Source organism: Crocuta crocuta, unplaced genomic scaffold (genome assembly GCF_008692635.1).
Source record: "Crocuta crocuta isolate KB4526 unplaced genomic scaffold, BGI_CrCroc_1.0 scaffold102, whole genome shotgun sequence".
In the NCBI taxonomy this organism is placed as follows: Eukaryota; Metazoa; Chordata; class Mammalia; order Carnivora; family Hyaenidae; genus Crocuta; species Crocuta crocuta.
The window spans coordinates 11,473,437-11,492,490 of NW_027530019.1; the positions used below are offsets into that span (position 1 = coordinate 11,473,437).

Here is a 19,054-nt window from a genome sequence, read left to right on the forward strand (position 1 = left end):
TCATAGTCAAGAGAAAGAGAACCATGGCTGCCCTTCCTTACTATTGTTCCGCTCTCCCAGGCAGCAGAAAGTGTGTGTGCAAGAACAGGGGAAGATGTGTGAGCTGGGGCCCTTTGGTGAAACGTGAGTTGTGCATGTGGCTGGAACATGGGTATGTGGTGAATGGGCACATGTGACAGGAGACTGGGTTTTGTCCTGAAGGCTGCATGAAACACTGAGGAGTGTGAGGGATGGTGTGTTAAAGAATCCTGTAGAAGAGAACGTATGTCCTCATACTCAGATCATGAAGCCATTTTTATATTTAGAGTTTGAGCTCAATGACTTGTTTCAGAGCTTTGCTTGAATTTGGCAGCAACAAAAAAGTGTCCATCCCTAGGGAATGGGGCTGACCACTGGTGATTTGTTGGCAGATCCTGTTTTCTGGTCAGTGCTAAGGCCAGTTGGGGTGTGAGGTCTTGGACATCACTCATTTCTTGGGCCTCCAACAGGAAATCCTGGTTCCTTTTTGTTTTGGGGAAGTTTGCTGACAAACGTATTCATGGCTCCTTTTCCGCCACTACCACAGGAAATTCCACACCACAAGTGTTGCTGCTTCTGACCCTAATGTGAGCCTGTCATCACTGTGACTCAGAATGACAATCACCAAGCCTTGGCAACTATTTTTAGTTTTTAACAGTATTTTAAGTGCATACTTAATCGTGAGGAATAACTGCTTCTACCAAAACTTTAAACCTGCCTACCTTTGAAATGAAAAACAATTTTTTTTTTGGTGGCGAGAGGGTCACTTATCTTACTATCCTATATAGAGCAGCTCATGATCATCCATTTCATAGACATTGGGATACACAGGTTAATCAGAGAAAAAGTTTGCTCCTTACTCTTTTGAGTAACAATAATAATAGCTAATACTTACACAGTGCATTGTAAATTGCTTTCCATATATTATTAACACAAAAGCTTTATGAGGTAGGAACTGTTATCATATTTCATAGGAGAGAAAGCTGAGGCACAAAGAGGTAAAGTCACTTGTCCACGGCTCTATAGAAGTGTGGTAGCTTGTCTCAAAAGAAGCTCTTCCTACCTCTTCCTGCACCCCCACCATGGTGAACTGTACCTCCAGATGTTCATGCCCTGGTGAAGTCCCCTCCCTTGAATCTAGGATGGCCTTCCAACTCACTTTTTGAGGAATAAAATTCAGCAAGAGTGATGCTTCATGACTTCCCAAGTCTAAGTCAGAAGTTCTGAAAATTCCAGCTGGATCTGTGGGTAGCCAACTGACATCTAAAAAGTCTAACCACTTGAAACCACCATACTGTGAGGGAAGCCCAGGCCAGTCACATGGAGAGGCCAGTAGGTTCAGGTCACCTCCAGCCTAGCTGGGGTGTGAGAGAAGAAGGCATCAAGGACAACCAGCTCAGGTGAGCCTTCATATGGTTCCCACCCCAACTGCCCTCTGACTATCACCTCATCACACTCCCCAGTCTAGAACCACCCAGCTGATCGCAGTCAACCCTCGTGCTAGAGAAAGTAATAGGCTGTTAAGCCACTAAGTTTTTTTAAGTTTGTTTATTTTGAGAGAGACAGAGACAGCTCAAGTGAGAGAGAGAATCCCAAGGAGGCTCTGCACTGCCAGCACAGAGCCAGATGTGGGGCTCGAACTCACAAAACTGTGAGATCACGACCTGAGCTGAAACCAAGAGTTGGATGCTTAACCAACTGAGCCACCCAGGTGCCCCTAAGACACTAAGTTTTAAGGTGAGTGATAACGAAAACAGCTAGTAAGTGACTGAGTGGGATTCAAACCAGACAGCCTGGTTCCAGAGTGTGTGCTTTTAACCACAGGAGACAAGGATACAAACCAGGGAAACATCTCTCTCAATATCTCCCTCTCTCTGTCTCTCTCTGTCCCTCTCTGTCTCTCTGTCTCTGTCACACACATGCACGCACGCACGCACGCCCGCCCTGGGGAAGGATGCCAGGTAGGGCAGGTTTTTGTAATTGACACGTTCCCCCTGCAAATGCCAAACCTCCTAGGTCTTTTACCTTCAGCAATTGTTGACAGTCTTTGGGAGACACCGAATACACTGCCTTGCATTCTCATTTAAAGGATGGTACAGAGGGAAGGAGGTTTTCTTATATTGAATGTCTGCCATGCACCAAACTCTGCTAGGTTCCTCCTGGTCCATTTATTTTTCTTAATTTTTTAAAAATATTTATTTATTTCTGAAGGAGAGACAGAGCATGAGCAGGGGAGGGGCAGAGAGAGAGGGAGACACAGAAACTGAAGCAGGCTCCAGGCTCTGAACTGTCAGCACAGAGCCCAACACGGGGCTCGAACTCACCAACCGCAAGTTCATGACCTGAGCCGAGGTCAGACGCTTAACCCACTGAGCCACCCAGGCTCCTCATCTCCTGGTCCATTTCTTAAGCATATACTATGTGTCAGGTATCAGGCACTTTTAACAGAACAAGACAGACCCTGTCACGCCTTCCTGGAGTGTACACCCGGGAGGGTGATGGATGAGCAGAAATACAAAACAAATGCAAGTTGAAACAAAGACTTGAAGAAAGTAATTGCCGAGTCCTACTTTAGATGGGGAGTCAGGGAGGTGTCTCTGAGGAGGTGGCATTCAGGCTAAGACCTAAAAAGTACAAGGACTAGCCTGGCAGGGAGTTGGGGGAAGGGCACGGCAGGCAAAGGCCAAGGGTAGGTAAGACCTGCAGATCCAGGGAAGGCTAGAGGCTGGTTAAATAGTCAGGAAGTGGTGGGCAGTGAGGTCAGGAGGGCCACTGGGGTGAGCTGCGGGCCTGAGGGAAGCACATGGATTTTATTCTGAGGGGAATAGGAAGCCTTTGAAGGATTATCTTTTTTAACCTTCTCTTGATTACCTGGGATTATTGCTCTGAGCATCCGGAGTTCTCGTACGCCGCTCTGCTCCTGTGGGTTTGTTTGGTTGGTTTTCTCCTCCCTGGTTGTCATAGTCGTTTCTTCTTCCCTGAGACCCGTCCTCAGGTCACCCTCTTCTCCACCCCCCTTCTGCCCTGGAGTCGATAAGTCCGAATGAGGCAGTGAGGCCCTACTGCTGGGGTACTCAGGCTCCAGGGAACTTGTACACAGGTTACTTCTGACCTCAGCACCAACAACATGAGGAGTGTGTGGTCGGGCCCAGAAGGCAGCCCATCCAGGGGTTCTGCTACAGACGGATCCCCACTTTGAGAAATCTGGGGTGGTGCTGAGCCTGCCCTTTCCTTTGTGCTCTGCTGTTCCCAAACCAAGTGAAAGAAGAGATGCGTACAAACTTAGGAAACCTACCAAAATGGGCTTGAGCTGTGCCCCACATTTCTATTTCTGTAGCATCAACGCTGCCCTCTCAGAGGCCAGGATGGAGGATGTAAGTGATTGTGGTAGGGGGAGCCTTGGATAGAGTGGGGGCTGCCCAGCACTCGGGTGGGCTCTGTGACTAACCAATAGCCTCCCAGGTGAGGGCTTTGAAAGAAAGTGGGGGTAACTGCCCACCCCACCATGGTCCCTGGGTGACCTGGAGACTGCTGTTGCCTTAGCCTCGCGGGCATCTGACAGGGAGCCCTGACTTGATGCTGCTGTCCTCTGCCTATGCCTTCACTCCATGTAGGAGCACCCCCAACATTTCTAGACTTCTTTGGAAGTTAGGACTTTCAGGAACCTCTAAAGAAAAATAAGAGATTTTTAAAAGATTTCCCGTTTATATTTTCAGATGTTCAAATGCTATAATGAGGACATTCTTTTTCTTTTTTTTATGTTTATTTACTTTTGAGAGAGAGAGAGAGAGAGCAGGGGAGGGGCAGAGGGAGGGGAGACATAAAATCCAAAGCAGGCTCCAGGCTCTAGACTGTTAGCACAGAGCCCGATGTGGAGCTCAAACTCACGAACTGTGAGATCATGATCTAAACTGAAGTTGGACACTTAACCAGCTCAGCCACCCAGGTGCCCAATGATGACATTCTTGTTATATAACCTCCACCCTGATTGTTATGTGTGACAAAAGCCCTCTCCCTACAGTCACTGTGTACCAAAGGGTGACCTCCGCACTGGAGGGTGAGAGTGATAGATTGAAAATGTAGGATTATAGGTGGAGGTGGAGCTGTATAGTGCCAGGCAACACTGGCCTGTGATGTTTTTCCATTTCTTTTCACGCTTCCACTTACCAGCTGGGTGACCTGGGCAAGTTATTCCACCTCTGTGAGCCTCAGTCTCCTCCTCTGTAAAATGGGAAGAAAAGTACTTTCTTCACAGAGTTAGATCTTGTGAGGGTCTGAATCATTGGTGTAAATACCTAAGTGTTCCACAGACGTCAGTAATGAAGTGTGCATTGAGTGAGAGGACACAGAGTGTGGCCAGAAGTCAGGTCTCACGCACTGGCACTAGGCGAGTAGGCATGTTGAGCTAGAGGATGTAGACGCATGCTGAAAATAGGGGCATCTTTGTTTTCCAGGGAAGCAGAGAGGGAGATGGTGAGATGCAGGCAAGCTCACTGTGGGCCCTGGAGGAAGCTAACCTGAGTTCAAGTCCTGGCACCCTCACTTGACTGTGGGGTCCTTAGTTCATGCTTTTATAAAGGGACAGAATTCTCCCTCCCAGGGTTGTTTGAGGATACAGCGACCTAACAACTATTAACCATTCAGCAGAGAGTCGTGTTGAATGATGGTTTAGCTTTGTTCACTTCATGGAATTCAGGGGGCAGTCCCAGAATAGATGGGCGGGAAGTGCAGGGTCAGCTTGGCCACGAGCTCCAGCATTTTCCCAAGGAGAGCAGATGGCAGCATGTCCTGGGACTCAGACGGCCAAGCACCTTGCTCTTCCAGGAAACTCAAAAAAGGAGAGGGAAGGATAAAGGAAATAAGTGAACTTGACAATAGGCCAGCGGAAAGAGTGCCAGGGGAAGGCAGCCCAGGAAGGGAGCTGGGAAAACCTGCTGAAGACAGTGACCTGGAGGAGGTGTCCTCTTGTGGCCCAGGGCCCCAGCTCTTGTCACTTTTCCAGTTCTTTTCTCCATACTCTTCTTTCTGGTATCTGGGGATATTTCTCATACATGCCATGACACAGTTTCCTCTAGAAACCTCCACTTCACCTGGATTATTTTAGGCTCTTTTGCAAAACCGCCACCTGCTTGAATCCAAATCACAAAGGAAAGCACAAGTCAGACCATCATTCAGCATCTCACTTTCTGTTGTCTTCTTCACTGCAACACACCATGTTGCACAAGTGTGTGTGCATATTTGAGATGAAAGATTTAAGTTTCAGAAAGTTAGATGGTGAAGAGTGTCCCAGCCGCACCCCTAGAGCAAACTCTGCCAGCAGTGCCTCGGGGTTCCTCCCAGGGCAGGAGGGTCCTGGCACGCTGCTCTGCACCAAGAGTTTTCCACTTTGCAGTAAATCTTGGAGTCTGTGTCAGGACCTTAGAGCTGCCTCCTTAGCCCATCATGTAGATGTGCCCAAGTTAACAGCTGGTATCCTCTTGATGGATGGCATCCAGACCATTTCTGATCTTTTGTTGTTTGTTACAAACAGTGCTAGAGAATATAGTTGTGCACACAGTACAAATATATATAGTTTGCCCGCTGGTGTGCAAATGGAACTGTAAGATACAAAACAAAAAACAAACAGACTCTTAAGTATGAGAACAAACGGTTGCCAGAGGGAAGGTGGGTGGGGAATGGATGAACCTGATAAAGGGAATTAAGAGGTGCACACTTCCAGTTCGGAAAACTGGGGGACTGGGTGGCTCAGTCCTTTGAGCATCTGACCGACTCAGGTCATGATCTCATAGTTCTTGAGTCCAAGCCTCACATCGGGCTCACTGCTGTCAGCGAAGAGCCCGCTTCAGAACCTCTGTCCCTCTCTCTGTGTCCCTCCCCCACTCATGCATGCATGCTCTCTCTCTCAAAAATAAATAAACCTTTCTAAAAACAAAATAAGTCACAGAGGTTAAGAGTAGAGCATAGAGAATATAGTCAATAGTACTGTAAAAGCATTGTATGAGAACTGCACCTATTGTGGTGAGAGTACTGAGTACTGTAAAGAATTATCAAATCACTATGTTGTATACCTGAAACTAATATAACACTGCATGTTATACTTCATTTAAAAAAAAAAAAAAAAAAAGGTGCACTCCTAGTAGTGAAGTCACTGAGTCAAAAGGAACTGTGGTCTTTTTTACCATGTTAGGTGATGCCAAAATGCCTTTTCTAGAAGATATACCTATTTGCATTCCCACCCAACAGTATGGGAAGTACCTGTTTAAACCACATACCCTCCCCACCTCAGGGCATTACTGATGCCCCTCCCCCCCTTATCTTTGCATTATTTGATAGCTCAATGATCTCATTATGATTCTAATTTTCATTCTTATTAGTGTGGCTGAGCACCTTTGCATATTTACAAACATTTTCAAGGTATTTCCTTTCTGGAGGCATTTGACCATTTTGAATTAGTGTTGGGTAACTATATGAACTTTGATTTAGTAAAATAATTGAGTCACTTTTAAAATAAAGAACCCAGTGTGGATTCACATGGTACCCACTGACTTGATCTTTCTTTCCATCTGTGATATAAACCCAGAAATAACTATCTCTGGGTAATAGTTTGGCTTTAGGAACGGGTTAGCTGATAACTTAGTTGCTGGCACCAGTCTTCATGACTGGCTGTTGTCCAGATGCTCACAGAACACTCACACAACTCTGGGATTGTTTAAAAGGCGGAACAGGGCAGGGCAGGGTATCGAGGGTCAAATGTGCCATGCAAGCTGTCTGTTGACCCACCAGTTGTCACCTTCTTGGTTTAACATTTCTCTTTAGAAAATTGTAGCTTGAAGAAATATTGTCTTTTTGCCCTTCTGAACCACAAAATGACAAGATGTATTGTCAAGGCAGAAGCCTTGTTTGTAAATATTTAGCCTCATCACACATGGGTGGAGACTGTGTCTTATTGGCATTTTGCCTCCAGAAAATTCAGTACAAGTACAAACTGACTGATTTATAGATGTATAAGATTTTCTTGCCTCAGGTACGAAGATGCCCCTTGAAGATGAGGAATGGGCAGTCTTCATGTGTGTGACAACTTGATTCCTGGATTCTCTTACTTGTATTATTAAAAGTTGGATCTGATGATCTCTTAAGCATTCTTGAATGCCTCCAATTCTGTGATTTTTCCTCTGGTAATTTCTTTCAGCCTAGAGTTGTTTGCAGTTGGGTGACAAATTAGGCTTAAGGGCAACTCAAGACCCTTGTGGAAACATGCCAGGCCCTTCAAATCAGCCCAATGTGCCGTAGCATATGAATCCAGTGGAACAGATATAATAAAATGAAACTTGTTACTTGATAATTTTATCATTAGATTTAGTCATTGAGAATTCCTGTAGCCACCTGAATGGTTTTACATTCTTATGCTGGTACCATAATTAACTGATACCTAGTATAGTTAATTTAAGATCTGGAAAGAATTCTTACTGATCACCTAACCCATCTGATATATGTAGAAACCAAAGCCCAGCAAAGTGAAATGGCTAAGCCTGGCTCCAGAACTTGGAGGATTTTTTGGGTCAATTTTCACCAACTTCTGTCTCCATCAAAGAGCCTAAAATGCCATGTAATGTTGCTGCGTTTTTGCAGGGCTCAGTCCTCTTCAAATGGACCTGCTTCTTAACCTAATTTTTAGTCTGATAAGGAAAACAAGATATGAAACCCAATTTTTCCTTTGACTTGGTCATGTGACCAGAGGCCACAGCGTTCATCAGGCCAAATACTCAAACGGAGCCTTTCTTCGTTCCCCACCTGTCTGCCCTATGGTGTGATTCCGTGATGTAAGGAGCTTCAGGGCCACATGGCCCCCATCTGTCCCATGGTTATCTTTACAACATCCCCAGAGCAAAGAGAGACGGGCTATGAGGTTAGCTTGTTTATTTTAGGAGGAAACAGGCACTGATAAGTAGTTCACAGAGTTTTGGACTAAATTCCAAAGGAAGAAGGAGTTGGGGGAGGAAATAGAAAATAAACACCAACCCCATCCAAGGACAGATTTGGTCCTTGGTTTTATTTAAACTGTGGTGGGTTCCGTGGCCAGACCCCCTCAGGCGAGGCACAGTGAGACAGGGAGCTCTGTGGCCACAGGGTCTTCATGTAGCCAGTTAGTCTCTCCGGGGTGGCCGCTAACAGCCGAACACTTGGAGGTGAACATGCATTGAGCCTCCACAATATGTGCAGATATGGAGCCTGCAGTGTTTATCTTCTCTGGCCATCTCGTTGGGTCTCCAGGACAGGGTGTAACATCAGCCCCTTCCCACACCCGGAGGGAGCCTTAACCTCTACTAACTGCCGACCCTTTCCCCTCCCCGCTTACCCCAGACCCACTTGCACGTCTGATCAGTTTTGGGGGGGCAGCTGACTAGGCGTGAGGGGAAGTAGAGAGGGCAGCAGGAGCAAAGTGTCTGTAACTCGTCTCCTTACCAGCTTGTTTCCAGTGCTCAGGCAAGTCCAGCTGATGCAGGACTGCCTCTTCCCTGGAAGGTTATGAGTAGTTGAAAAGATACTACTTCACCCTCAGGGTTTCTTGAGATGGTAATAGGCTACAAAAGGCTAGAAATCCAGACCCTAGCTATAAACACTGTTACAAAAGAAAAGGAAAACCTTCCTCAGTAATATTGTTATCCCAGTCACATATGGACCAATAATTTTTACAGTATGCTTATTCTTTTCTTGTTATAAAAATAATATATATTTATTGTAGAACACTTATAAAACTACTTTTAAAAATATCAAAAAGGGAGCGCCTGGGTGGCTCAGTCAGTTAAGCATCCAACTTCAGCTCAGGTCATTGTCTCACGGTTCATGAGTTCAAGCCCCACGTTGGGCTCTGTGCTGACAGCCCAGAGCCTGGAGCCTGCTTCGGATTCTGTTTCTTCCATCCTCTCTGCTCCCCCCCCACTCATATTCTGTCTGTTTCTCTCTCTGTCTATCTGTCTGTCTCTCAACAATAAGCAAACATTAAAAAAATTTCAATATCAAAAGAAGAAAAGAAAAATCACTTCTAATGCCACCATGCTAGTGTACGTATGGTGCAGCACAGTAGATAAAAGCACAGGGATGCAAGTCCCTGGGTTTGAATCCTGGCTCTCCTAGGAAATAGCTGCGTAATTTTAGATAAGTTATTTAACCTCTCTGATTCTCTGTATCCTCGCTTGTAAAAAGGGGACAATAATAGTACCTGTTTTGTGGGGTTACTGTGAGGATTACAGGAGAGTGTGCTAATAGAAAGCTCTTGAGACAGTGCAGGAATATTGAGAGAGCTCAGTCAGTATTGACTGCCATCATTACTTTTTTGCTATCATTCTGTACCCAACCCCAGTTACATTTTCAGAAACAGCCTTTTCCAGTTGCAAAGTAAACTCAGCCTGGACGCGGTACAAGGATTCTTTGCACATGTTTAACTGAAGTGGCTGCTATTGTTAACAGTGACTATTTTTGAAAATATATATTTAATACCTGAGCAATCCCAGATATCTGATGTTTATTTTGAGATGATTTGTACTTCCTACAATTAGTAACAGCTCTTTTTTTAGAAACTCACAGAACTATTTAAGCAACTAAGCCCTCTAACATGCTAACATTCAGTCATACTTCTCGTTCAAGTTAATTCACTTTGTTAATTAGATTTATTTTACTGTTTCAGATTTTATTTACATATGTACATATGTATGTGTATATATGTATGTCGTGTAGCAAGAACACTTAAAATGCAATCTACCCTCTTAAATTTTTGAGTGTACAGTACAGTATTGTTAACTCTGGGTACATCCTATGCGGCAGATCTCTCAAACTTATTCCTCTTAACTAAAATTTTGTGTCCCTTGATTAAGAACTTCCCATCCCCCTCCCCCCCACCAACCCCCTGGCAACCACCATTCCACTCTATGACTATATGAGTTTGGTTATTTTAAATGTGTTTATTATTATTATTTATTTTTAAGAGAGAGAGTGAGTGTATGAGTGAGGGAGGAGCAGAGAGAGAGGGAGACCCAGAATCTGAAGTAGGCTCTAGGCTTTGAGCGGTCAGCATAGAGTCCGACGCAGGGCTCGGAATCAAACAGTGAGATCATGACCTGAGATGAAATCGGACACTTAACCAGTTAAGCCACCCAGGTGCCCTGAGTTTGGTTATTTTAGATTCCTCGTGTAAACGAAATCATGCCATATCTGTCCTTCTGTGAGTGACTTATCTCAGTGTAATGTCTTCCAGGTCCATCCATTTTGCAGAATTTCCTTTTTTAAGGCTGCATAATATTCTGTTGTGTGTATAAACCACATTTTTGTTATCCATTCATCTGCCAAAGGACAGTGAGGTTGTTTCCATATCTTGGCTATTATAAATGGTGCTACAATAAACATGGGAGTGCTAATATCTCTTTGAGGTCTTGATTTAAATTCTTTTGAATTTAATTCTTCTTTTTTAAAAATTTTTTTAAATGTTTTATTCATTTCTGAGAGAGAGAGAGAGACAGCATGAGCAGGGGAGGGTCAGAAAGAGAGGGAGACACAGAATCCGAAGCAGGCCCCAGGCTCTGAGCTGGCTGTCAGCACAGAGCCTGACACGGGGCTCGAACCCACAAACTGTGAGATCATAACCTGAGCTTAAGTGGGATGCCCATCCAACTGAGCCACTCAGGCACCCCTGAATTTAATTCTTCTGAATCCCCAGAAGTGGAATTTCTGGATCATATGGTAGTTCTATTATTAATTTTTTGAGGGAAAAATCAAATTTATTGAATACCTACTACATTCAGTAGTCGGTACCAAGTACTGGGTATACAGTGGTGAATTGAATGAGAGATACAGTCTCTGCCCTCATAGAGTTTCTGTCTCATAATCACCAAATATGTCATTGGAAAGTATAAGGGTTATGAAAGAAAAATCATTGGTGCTATAAGAATATGTCACAGGAATACAAGAATACATCAGAATAACCTGATTTAGATAGTACAAAGTACTCCGCGGTGAGCTTTTGGGTTCCAGGCATGAGTAAGACTTGGCCCCTACTCTCAGGCTGCTTATAATTTAGTATAGTGGATGGGCTGCGGTAGAGCACAGACCTCAGGAAGAAAGCGGGAGGGAGGATCCATTCCACTCAGGTGAGAGAAGGCATCCTGGAGAGAAGTGACCCAGAGGGATGGGTAGCTGGAGATGGAGAGGGGGCAGAGCATTCGGGGCTAAAGAAAGTCTGGGCAAAGGTGCAGAGGCAGGAGACTGCAAGATGCTTTTGGAGAACAGCAAAGAGCCCAGTGTGGCTTATGGGGTGGGGAGGGTGGTGTTTAGTAAGAGACCCTGAGAAAAGGCTGGAGGGATAAGGTGGGGGCTAGTCATGGAGAATTTGTAAACATTTCCTCTAGAAGTAATCAGGGCACTGAAAGTTTTGGAGATTACCTCTGAGTTCTGAGAAGGGGTAGGGATCATTTGAGCACTAGATTGGAGAGGAAGGAGCCTGGGGACAAGAACTACAGTTAAGAGGCACCACCAGCACGTTCTCAATGACTGTGTGGACAGTCTGTGCTGGACAATCAACTAAGTGCTGAAAGGACACAAAGATGGACATGATGCCAAGGGACCTCCGAGAGGCTGGTATTGCACAAACAAATCAGCCCAGTAACAGCTGCGGAAGGGATATGAGTGACCTAGCATGAAACAGGAGCTGCTAGTTCTAGAAGAGGCAGGCCAGTGCCTGAGAGGAGAGGTCTGAGCAGAGTCTTGGGCTGTGTCCAACTGGACAAGTAGCTTTGCCCTCCCCCCCACCCCAGGGATGGGGGCCAGGGACGTGGGCAGGAGGAACCTGGCCTCAGTTCTGGCTGTCCTCCATTATCTTGCATCCTTTTGTTGACACACATCTTGTTTAAAACTCATGTAATTAGGAACTTGGCTCTGGGAAGACACTTAAGCATTTTTTCTTTCCTGTTCTATTAAAAGCAGACTGCCAAATTTGTTTTCTCAGGGTTCCCGCCCTATATTTACCTGAGCCAGGGGCAACTGTTCTAATCTCAGGTGTCATTTCCTGGCGGGTGCCTTTGGATGGAGATGACGGTTTCCATGGGGGCTGTGATGGAAGCCCCTGATTGGGTAGAAGGGCCCCTTTCCTTCCTGCCCCCTCCGTTTGTTCCCAGAACGTGGAGCCAGGATGCCAAGCTGGGATCTTCCACAGGACAAATTCTCCTTCTCAGCTCCCAAAGCTGTATAGCTTGTGGGTCCTTTTGCAAAGATAGAAACATTGGACTCTGTGCTGGCAGCGCAGAGCCTGCTAGGGATTCACTATTACCCTCTTTCTCTGCCCCTCCCCCACTAGCACTCAAAAACAAACATTAAAAAGAAAGAGGAAGGTCTTATAAAATTGAAATGTCTAAAATTGAATGAATACATTTTTAAAATAAATTGAGCACCACAGAAGCAAGTCTGTTATGATGTTGATTCCTGTGCCTCCATACAGACTCATTAATACACACATACGTGCACTACCCCCACATGCACAGTCACATGCATGTGTGCACACACACATCTGTATGTACCCCAGGGTCTGCTCTGTTCTGCTGAGCTGGAACGAATTCTCATACTCAGAGCATTCTCATCCCTGACCCGTCACCCTGAGAAACTTTCTTACCACCTTGGCTAGAAGGTAGGACACTTGTGAAATTACACAATTCTCAAAGTTCCAGTAGAGGAGCCAAATTTTACAATAACCTCTTTGCTGAAGACTGATTTCACCCAAAGCATAGGGCTCCTGCTGTAGCTAAATTCAACTCTCTACCCAGCCAGATGCGCTATGTAGTCCCCTTGGTGAGCAGATTTCAACTTCCTGGTCCATTCAGCAGTTTGTGGAGATGTGTATCTTTAAATAAGTTTAGCAGTCTTGAATTTGTTCTCTCTTCCTTCCCTTCCTTTCTTATGTATTTATGTGAGTTTTATTGAAGTATAACATAATAATGCACTCATTTTAATTGTACAGTTTGGCAAGTTTTGACCAATGCACACTTGTGTAACCACACCGCCATCACCAAGGAATAGAAACTTTCCATCCCCCTGAGAAGTTCCTTCTTTGTCCATGCTGCGCTCAGTCCCGGCCACGCCCTCAGCCGGAGGCAACCACTGATCTGCTCCCAGTCACTGTAGCTTGGTTCTGCCTAGAATCTCCTATCAATGGAATCCTATATTGTGTATTCTTTTTTTTTTTAATTTTTTTTCATGTTTTATTTATTTCTAGGAGAGAGAGAGACAGCGTGAGCAGGGGAGGGTCAGAGAGAGAGGGAGTGACAGACTCTGAAACAGGCTCCAGGCTCTGAGCTGGCAGTCAGCACAGAGCCCGACACAGGGCTCGAACCCCATGAACCACGAGATCATGACCTAAGCGAAAGTCGGACGCTTAACCGACTAAGCCACCCAGGTGCCCCATGTGTATTCTTTAGCAAATGGCTTCTCTCACTCAACATGGTCTCTCTGAAATTCACCCGTGGGGCTGTGTGTCAGTGGTTCATTCCTTTTATTGCTGAGCGGTATTCCACTGTACAGTTAGTTTATCTGTTCACCTGCTGAGGCACATTGGATTGTTTCCAGTTTGGGGCTATTATGGTTAAAGCTAGCAGCCTTTGTTTTATAGAAATATGTCCCTCAGCAATATTCCAAGCACATCCTGGGCACTTGATCAGTATTAGTTAATCCATTTTTGCCTTTTTATTTGAAGTGTATTATTAAGTTTCAAAATGTTTATTGCACTTCTCACTTCCAGAGAGAAGTGTTCCAAAAGGTTGTTTCAAGCCAGTTCTGGGAATTTGGAACATAGTTTTCCACAGAAAACAATCCGTCCTTCAGGAAGCATTTACTGAGGCTGGGTCTTGGTGAGCACTGTCTTGGTACTGTAGAGAGCAGCGTAAAAGAGCCCCTACCCTAGGGTGACCACAGCCCAGTGGGGGGAAACACCTGTGATCTCAGATGGTTTAGTTCTCTGGGGAGCTATAAGACCCTCTCGGGAGCCCAGGAGCTGGGGGTGGCTTTTCAGAGGCAAAGTTTGGTCTGAGTCAGAGCTATGGTATTTCCACTCACAAGTAGGTGCCATGTGGAATGGAATGAGCTGTCTGTAAGAACTAACAGTGCACGTCTGGACCGAAAACAGCCAGAGGGGAAGGGCTCATCAGGGCTAAGGTCCAGTGGGAGCAAAGACAGGATAATTTTCATAAATTCAAAAATCCATCTTCGAATAAAGCAGATTTAAATTCCATGTGTCCTCAATGCCATGATGCACCATCTAAACATCTATTGGTAACTTTTTAGGATAAAAAGAAGCTGTGTTTTGTTTTGCTGACCAACAGTAATATAGACATATCTGCACTATACCACGCCTTGGTACTTGGTCGAGAGTAGTGGTCCTCAAACCACCAGACATCGCAATTGTCTGGAGGGTTTGCACAATGCACATCACCAAGCCCAGGCTCTGGGATTCTGATACTGTGCTTTCAGGAAGGGTCTGCAAGTCTAAACTTTGGCTAGTGCCTTTTATGAATCTAATACAAGAGCACATTTTGAGAATCAATGATCTATAGATCCTTATGATTCATTAATGATCTAAAATAACATCATTAATTTTAAATCATTTCTTTAAAATCAACTGGAATGGGGCACCTGACTGGCTCAGTCATTTAAGCATCTGACTTCAACTTAGGTCATGATCTCACTCTTTGTGGGTTCAAACCCCACATCAGGCTCAGTGCTGACAGCTCAGAGCCTGGAACCTGCTTCGGATTCTGTGTCTCCCTCTCTTTCTGCCCCTCCCCCACTTATGCTCTGTCTCTCTGTCTCTCAAAAATAAATAAATAGAAAACGTTTAAAAAAATCAGCTGGAACTTTGTAGTAGATAAGTACTTGGTCCCTATCTTATATCACAAAGAAGTGAGCAGATCTATTTATTCAGCCTTTAAAAGGAAGGAAATTCTGACAAATTCTACAACGTGTGGACCTTAAGGACATTGTGCGAAATGAAATAAGCCAGTCACAAAAAGACAAATGCCGTACTATTTCAGGTATTTGAAATACCTAGAGTAGTCAAATTCATAAAGACAAAATAGAGTGGTGGTTGCCAGGGCTAGGGGGAGGGAGGAATGGGAAGTTAATGTTTAATGGGTACTTAGTTTCATTTGGGGAAGATGAAGACTTCTGGAGATGGGGATTGCACAGCAAAGTGAATATGCTTAATGCCAATAAATTGTACACTTAAAAAATGGTTGAAATGGTAAAATACTAATAACAACAACAAGTATGTATGAAGAAAAATGAGCAGATCAACCTCTCCCAGCTGTGGTAATTCTTTGCTTTCTTCTGAGACAGTTAGTGATTTCTTCACCTTTGATTACACTACCTAATATGTAACAAATAATCCTTTTACACCTGCTTAATGACAAACAGAACACAGTTCTGTCTACCTTTACCTTAAGTTCTCCTCATTACTTTAATTTTTTTAATGTTTATTTATTTTTGAGAGAGAGACAGAATGCAAGCAGGAGAGGGGCAGAGAGAGAGGGAGATACAGAATCCGAAGCAGGCTCCAGGCTCTGAGCTGTCAGCATAGAGCTGGACATGGGGCCTGAACCCACGAACTACAAGATCATGACCTGAGCTGCAGTCAGATACTAAGTCAACTGAGCCACCCAGGTGCCCTCTCCTTGGTACTTTAAAACAAGAAAATATGGTCAGGCAGCTATTCCTCCAAAGATGAGTAATGGCTTCACTTATAGTAAACTTACATCTGGCAGCTCTATTCCCACTAACTTTTTATTTCAGTGAGGCATTGGAGCGATGTCTTTTATTTGTGTGATTTTTGCCTTTTTTTAAAAAAGAAAATTGTCTTTTTTTTTTAAATATCGTTTATTGTCAAATTGACTAACATACAGTATGTAAAGTGTGCTCTTGGTTTTGGGGGTAGATTCCCGTGGTTCATCCCTTATTACAACCAGTGCTCATCCCAACAAGTGCCCGCCTCAATTCCCATCACCCATTTTCCCCTCAACCCCACTCCCCCCCATTCTACCTTAATTTGTTCTCTGTATTTAAGAGTCTCCTATGGTTTGCCTCCCTTCCTCTCTGTAACTGTTCTCCCCGTTCCCTTCCCCCATGGTCTTCTCTTAAGTTTCTCCAAGATCCACCTATGAGTGAAAACATATGATATATCTCCTCTGACTGACTTATTTCATGGAGTGATATCCTTTAAAAAGACCTTTAAAATAACTATTAGGAACTCAAATTTAAGTGAAAGTTTAAATCCATGGTACTTTCAAGGCCAGCCACTCAATCCAGGTGGTCCTTGGAGGAAGAGATGCATGTCTCCATGGCTGAATTCGCACGTGCTGGTGGTGACAGCAAGAGGGAGTGGCAAGTCTCTCTTGGCACTGGTTTTAAGAATATTTCTGAACAGAAATACTCAAATGTGGAGAAAATTATTTACCAATCATGGTTCTTGGTAGCAAACCAAAGAAACTAATTCTGGCTAACTTAAGCAGAAAAGGAAATTTGCAGAAAATCAGGTTGTTCACAGAGTTAATGAGTCAGTTGGAGAGCTAGTCTTGAAAACTAGGTTAGGAAACCACCACCCCTGGACTGTCAACTCATCACCTCTGCCATGAATATATTCTCATTTTCCCTGTGGCTTTGCATCATTACATCAGGATTCAATACCCACTCTGGTAGAAGGAGATGACTCTGGTTCTAGACCACGTGTCTGTACCCCAGCCTGCCAGCGAGTGGGGCACGGGACTGCCTGCCACACCTTCAGCTTCTATGATGCACGGGGCACCCCCTTCCCAATAGGAAGGGTGTTCAGCAAAACTCAACTCGTGTCCACTACAGCGTCCACATGCAGGTCCTCCTGGTGGTCACTTCCAAAACATCTTACCTGCCACCCAGGGCCTGGCATCATCATTCACCTGCTGAGGGTCTCCTACCTGGCATCTGGGGCTATCTGGCACCCAAGTCTGTCTCAAATGACAGACCACCTTGGGGGGGCATTTGTTCTGGCCCTGCAGGGACAGAACTCAGAATGAAATCTTGACTCTGAATCCTTACATACTACAGTGTGACCCCGTTCAGTAGGTCTTTGATTTTCCTCTGTTCTAACCTGACTGCTGATAGTGATCAAAATAAACTCTGGCCCACATTCTGACAACTACCTTTGCCTTCCTTGTCCCCAGGGAATCAGGGAGTGCCACGGTGAGAGACAGTATAAAGAAGTGAAAAGCATGAATGGGAAATATACAAACATGCAGTGATGATAAACACCACAAATAGGGCAGTACTTTCCTCTGGGGGATGTGCTTGGGGATGGATTTTCGGAGGGCTTTGGCATTTCTGAATGTTTTGTTTTCCTTATTAAAATTGTGTCTGGATCCTTTCTTTCTTCAACTACTCCCTTTACACCTGTTCTTCAAATTTATGGAAACTTTAGTCCAACGGCCCCTTTTATTTTTGAAAATAGATCATTCCCTAGACATGTTCTCATCTACGTCAGATCCCTCAAAGTCAATCAGTATCCCAACTTTGAATATTTTTGTACGTGTGCTATAGTATGTATCCATTGGCTCTTGAGTATTGCTTTGTCTTTTTTAAGTTTTTTTTTTTTTTAATGTTTTATTTATTTCTAGGAGAGAGAGAGACAGCATGAGCAGGAGAGGGTCAGAGAGAGAGGGAGTCACAGACTGAAACAGGCTCCAGGCTCTGAGCTGGCAGTCAGCACAGAGCCCGACGCGGGGCTCGAACCCACGAACCGCGAGATCATGACCTAAGCGAAAGTCGGACGCTTAACCGACTGAGCCACCCAGGCGCCCCTGTCTTTTTAACATTTTATGTGAATGTTATCATACTGTACACAGCCTGCTGAAACCTGATGTTTTTACTCACCAGCCTTTTGGAGATTGGCCTGTGTTGACAAGTGAAAATCCAACTTATCTTCACCGCTCTACAGTATTTTGTAATTTAAATAAAGTAGATAAATTCTTTAAAGTATCTGAAGCTGACAAGGCCGAGTGTCAAAATTTATTAAAGTTATGGGTTGGGTATATCAGCATTCATCATATTATATTCGAGACTTTTATGTGTGTTTGGAAGTTCTCAAAGTCTATTAAAAGGGGTGATAACGCCAAATAGGAGTCAGGAAAGGTGCCATCTTGGCTTTAACTGGACTGCATTGAGACGGAGTCCACAGCTAATCAGACTGAGATAAAAAATTAACCTGGTGGCACTAGCCTCCTCTTAACTTGCTTTTTGTGGGCCTCTGCCTCCCTAGGGAGATGCCCGAAGCAGGCCTTGACCATGGCCTGTGAGGAGTGTTTATGTAGCTGCATGATTTGAGTATACTGGCACAATGCCAAACCGAACTAAACAGAATCTGTTGTGGTCCTAGCCATTTTTAAAAAGAAATTGGCAAAAGACCCATTTCACACAATGGCTGTGAGACATGATTTTTTAACAAATATTTATAACTTAAGATATAAATAGCCCAAATGATAAATACTGGTCAAAGTTTTGGGCAGGCCAAACTTTGGCCTCCTTAACACTCTTAAAAATTTAGGATAAGAGAAGATAATTCTTCTTTTGTTGTGCTTACTAGACACCCCATGGAACCCCAAGTGGCCCCCAGGTTTTCTTCCTTCACCATCTCTGCCTCTTTCAGAAAAGTGAGCCTTTGGCAGAAGGGAGAGCTTTTGACCCAGGGCCCATGATTTTACAGAGCCATTGATCAAATTTGCCATTGATTCCAGGACTGTACCAGGGGAAATAAGAGAATCGTGGGGACTGAATGAAATGACAGATAAGGAAGTAAGTGATGCCCAATCAAAGTGCCCATGAGCACCTTTACAGTCCCTGTTTCTTCCCAGGGAAGGGCTCCTGGGATCCTCAGCATTCACTCCTGAATACATCCAGCCCCAGGGGGCTCATTTGAAGTGATTTTCAGGCCATGGAACCTCCACTGCCTCCTTGGAAGGCGGTGCTCTGTCCTTGGCAG

The 19,054-nt window shown here is 44.5% G+C and overlaps 1 protein-coding gene across 2 annotated transcripts in view; it reads left to right on the plus strand.

Moving 5' to 3' along the window:
- Positions 1–19,054, plus strand: part of EHD4 (EH domain containing 4) — an 83,552-nt gene that overhangs the window by 41,403 nt on the left and 23,095 nt on the right. The window lies entirely within an intron of this gene.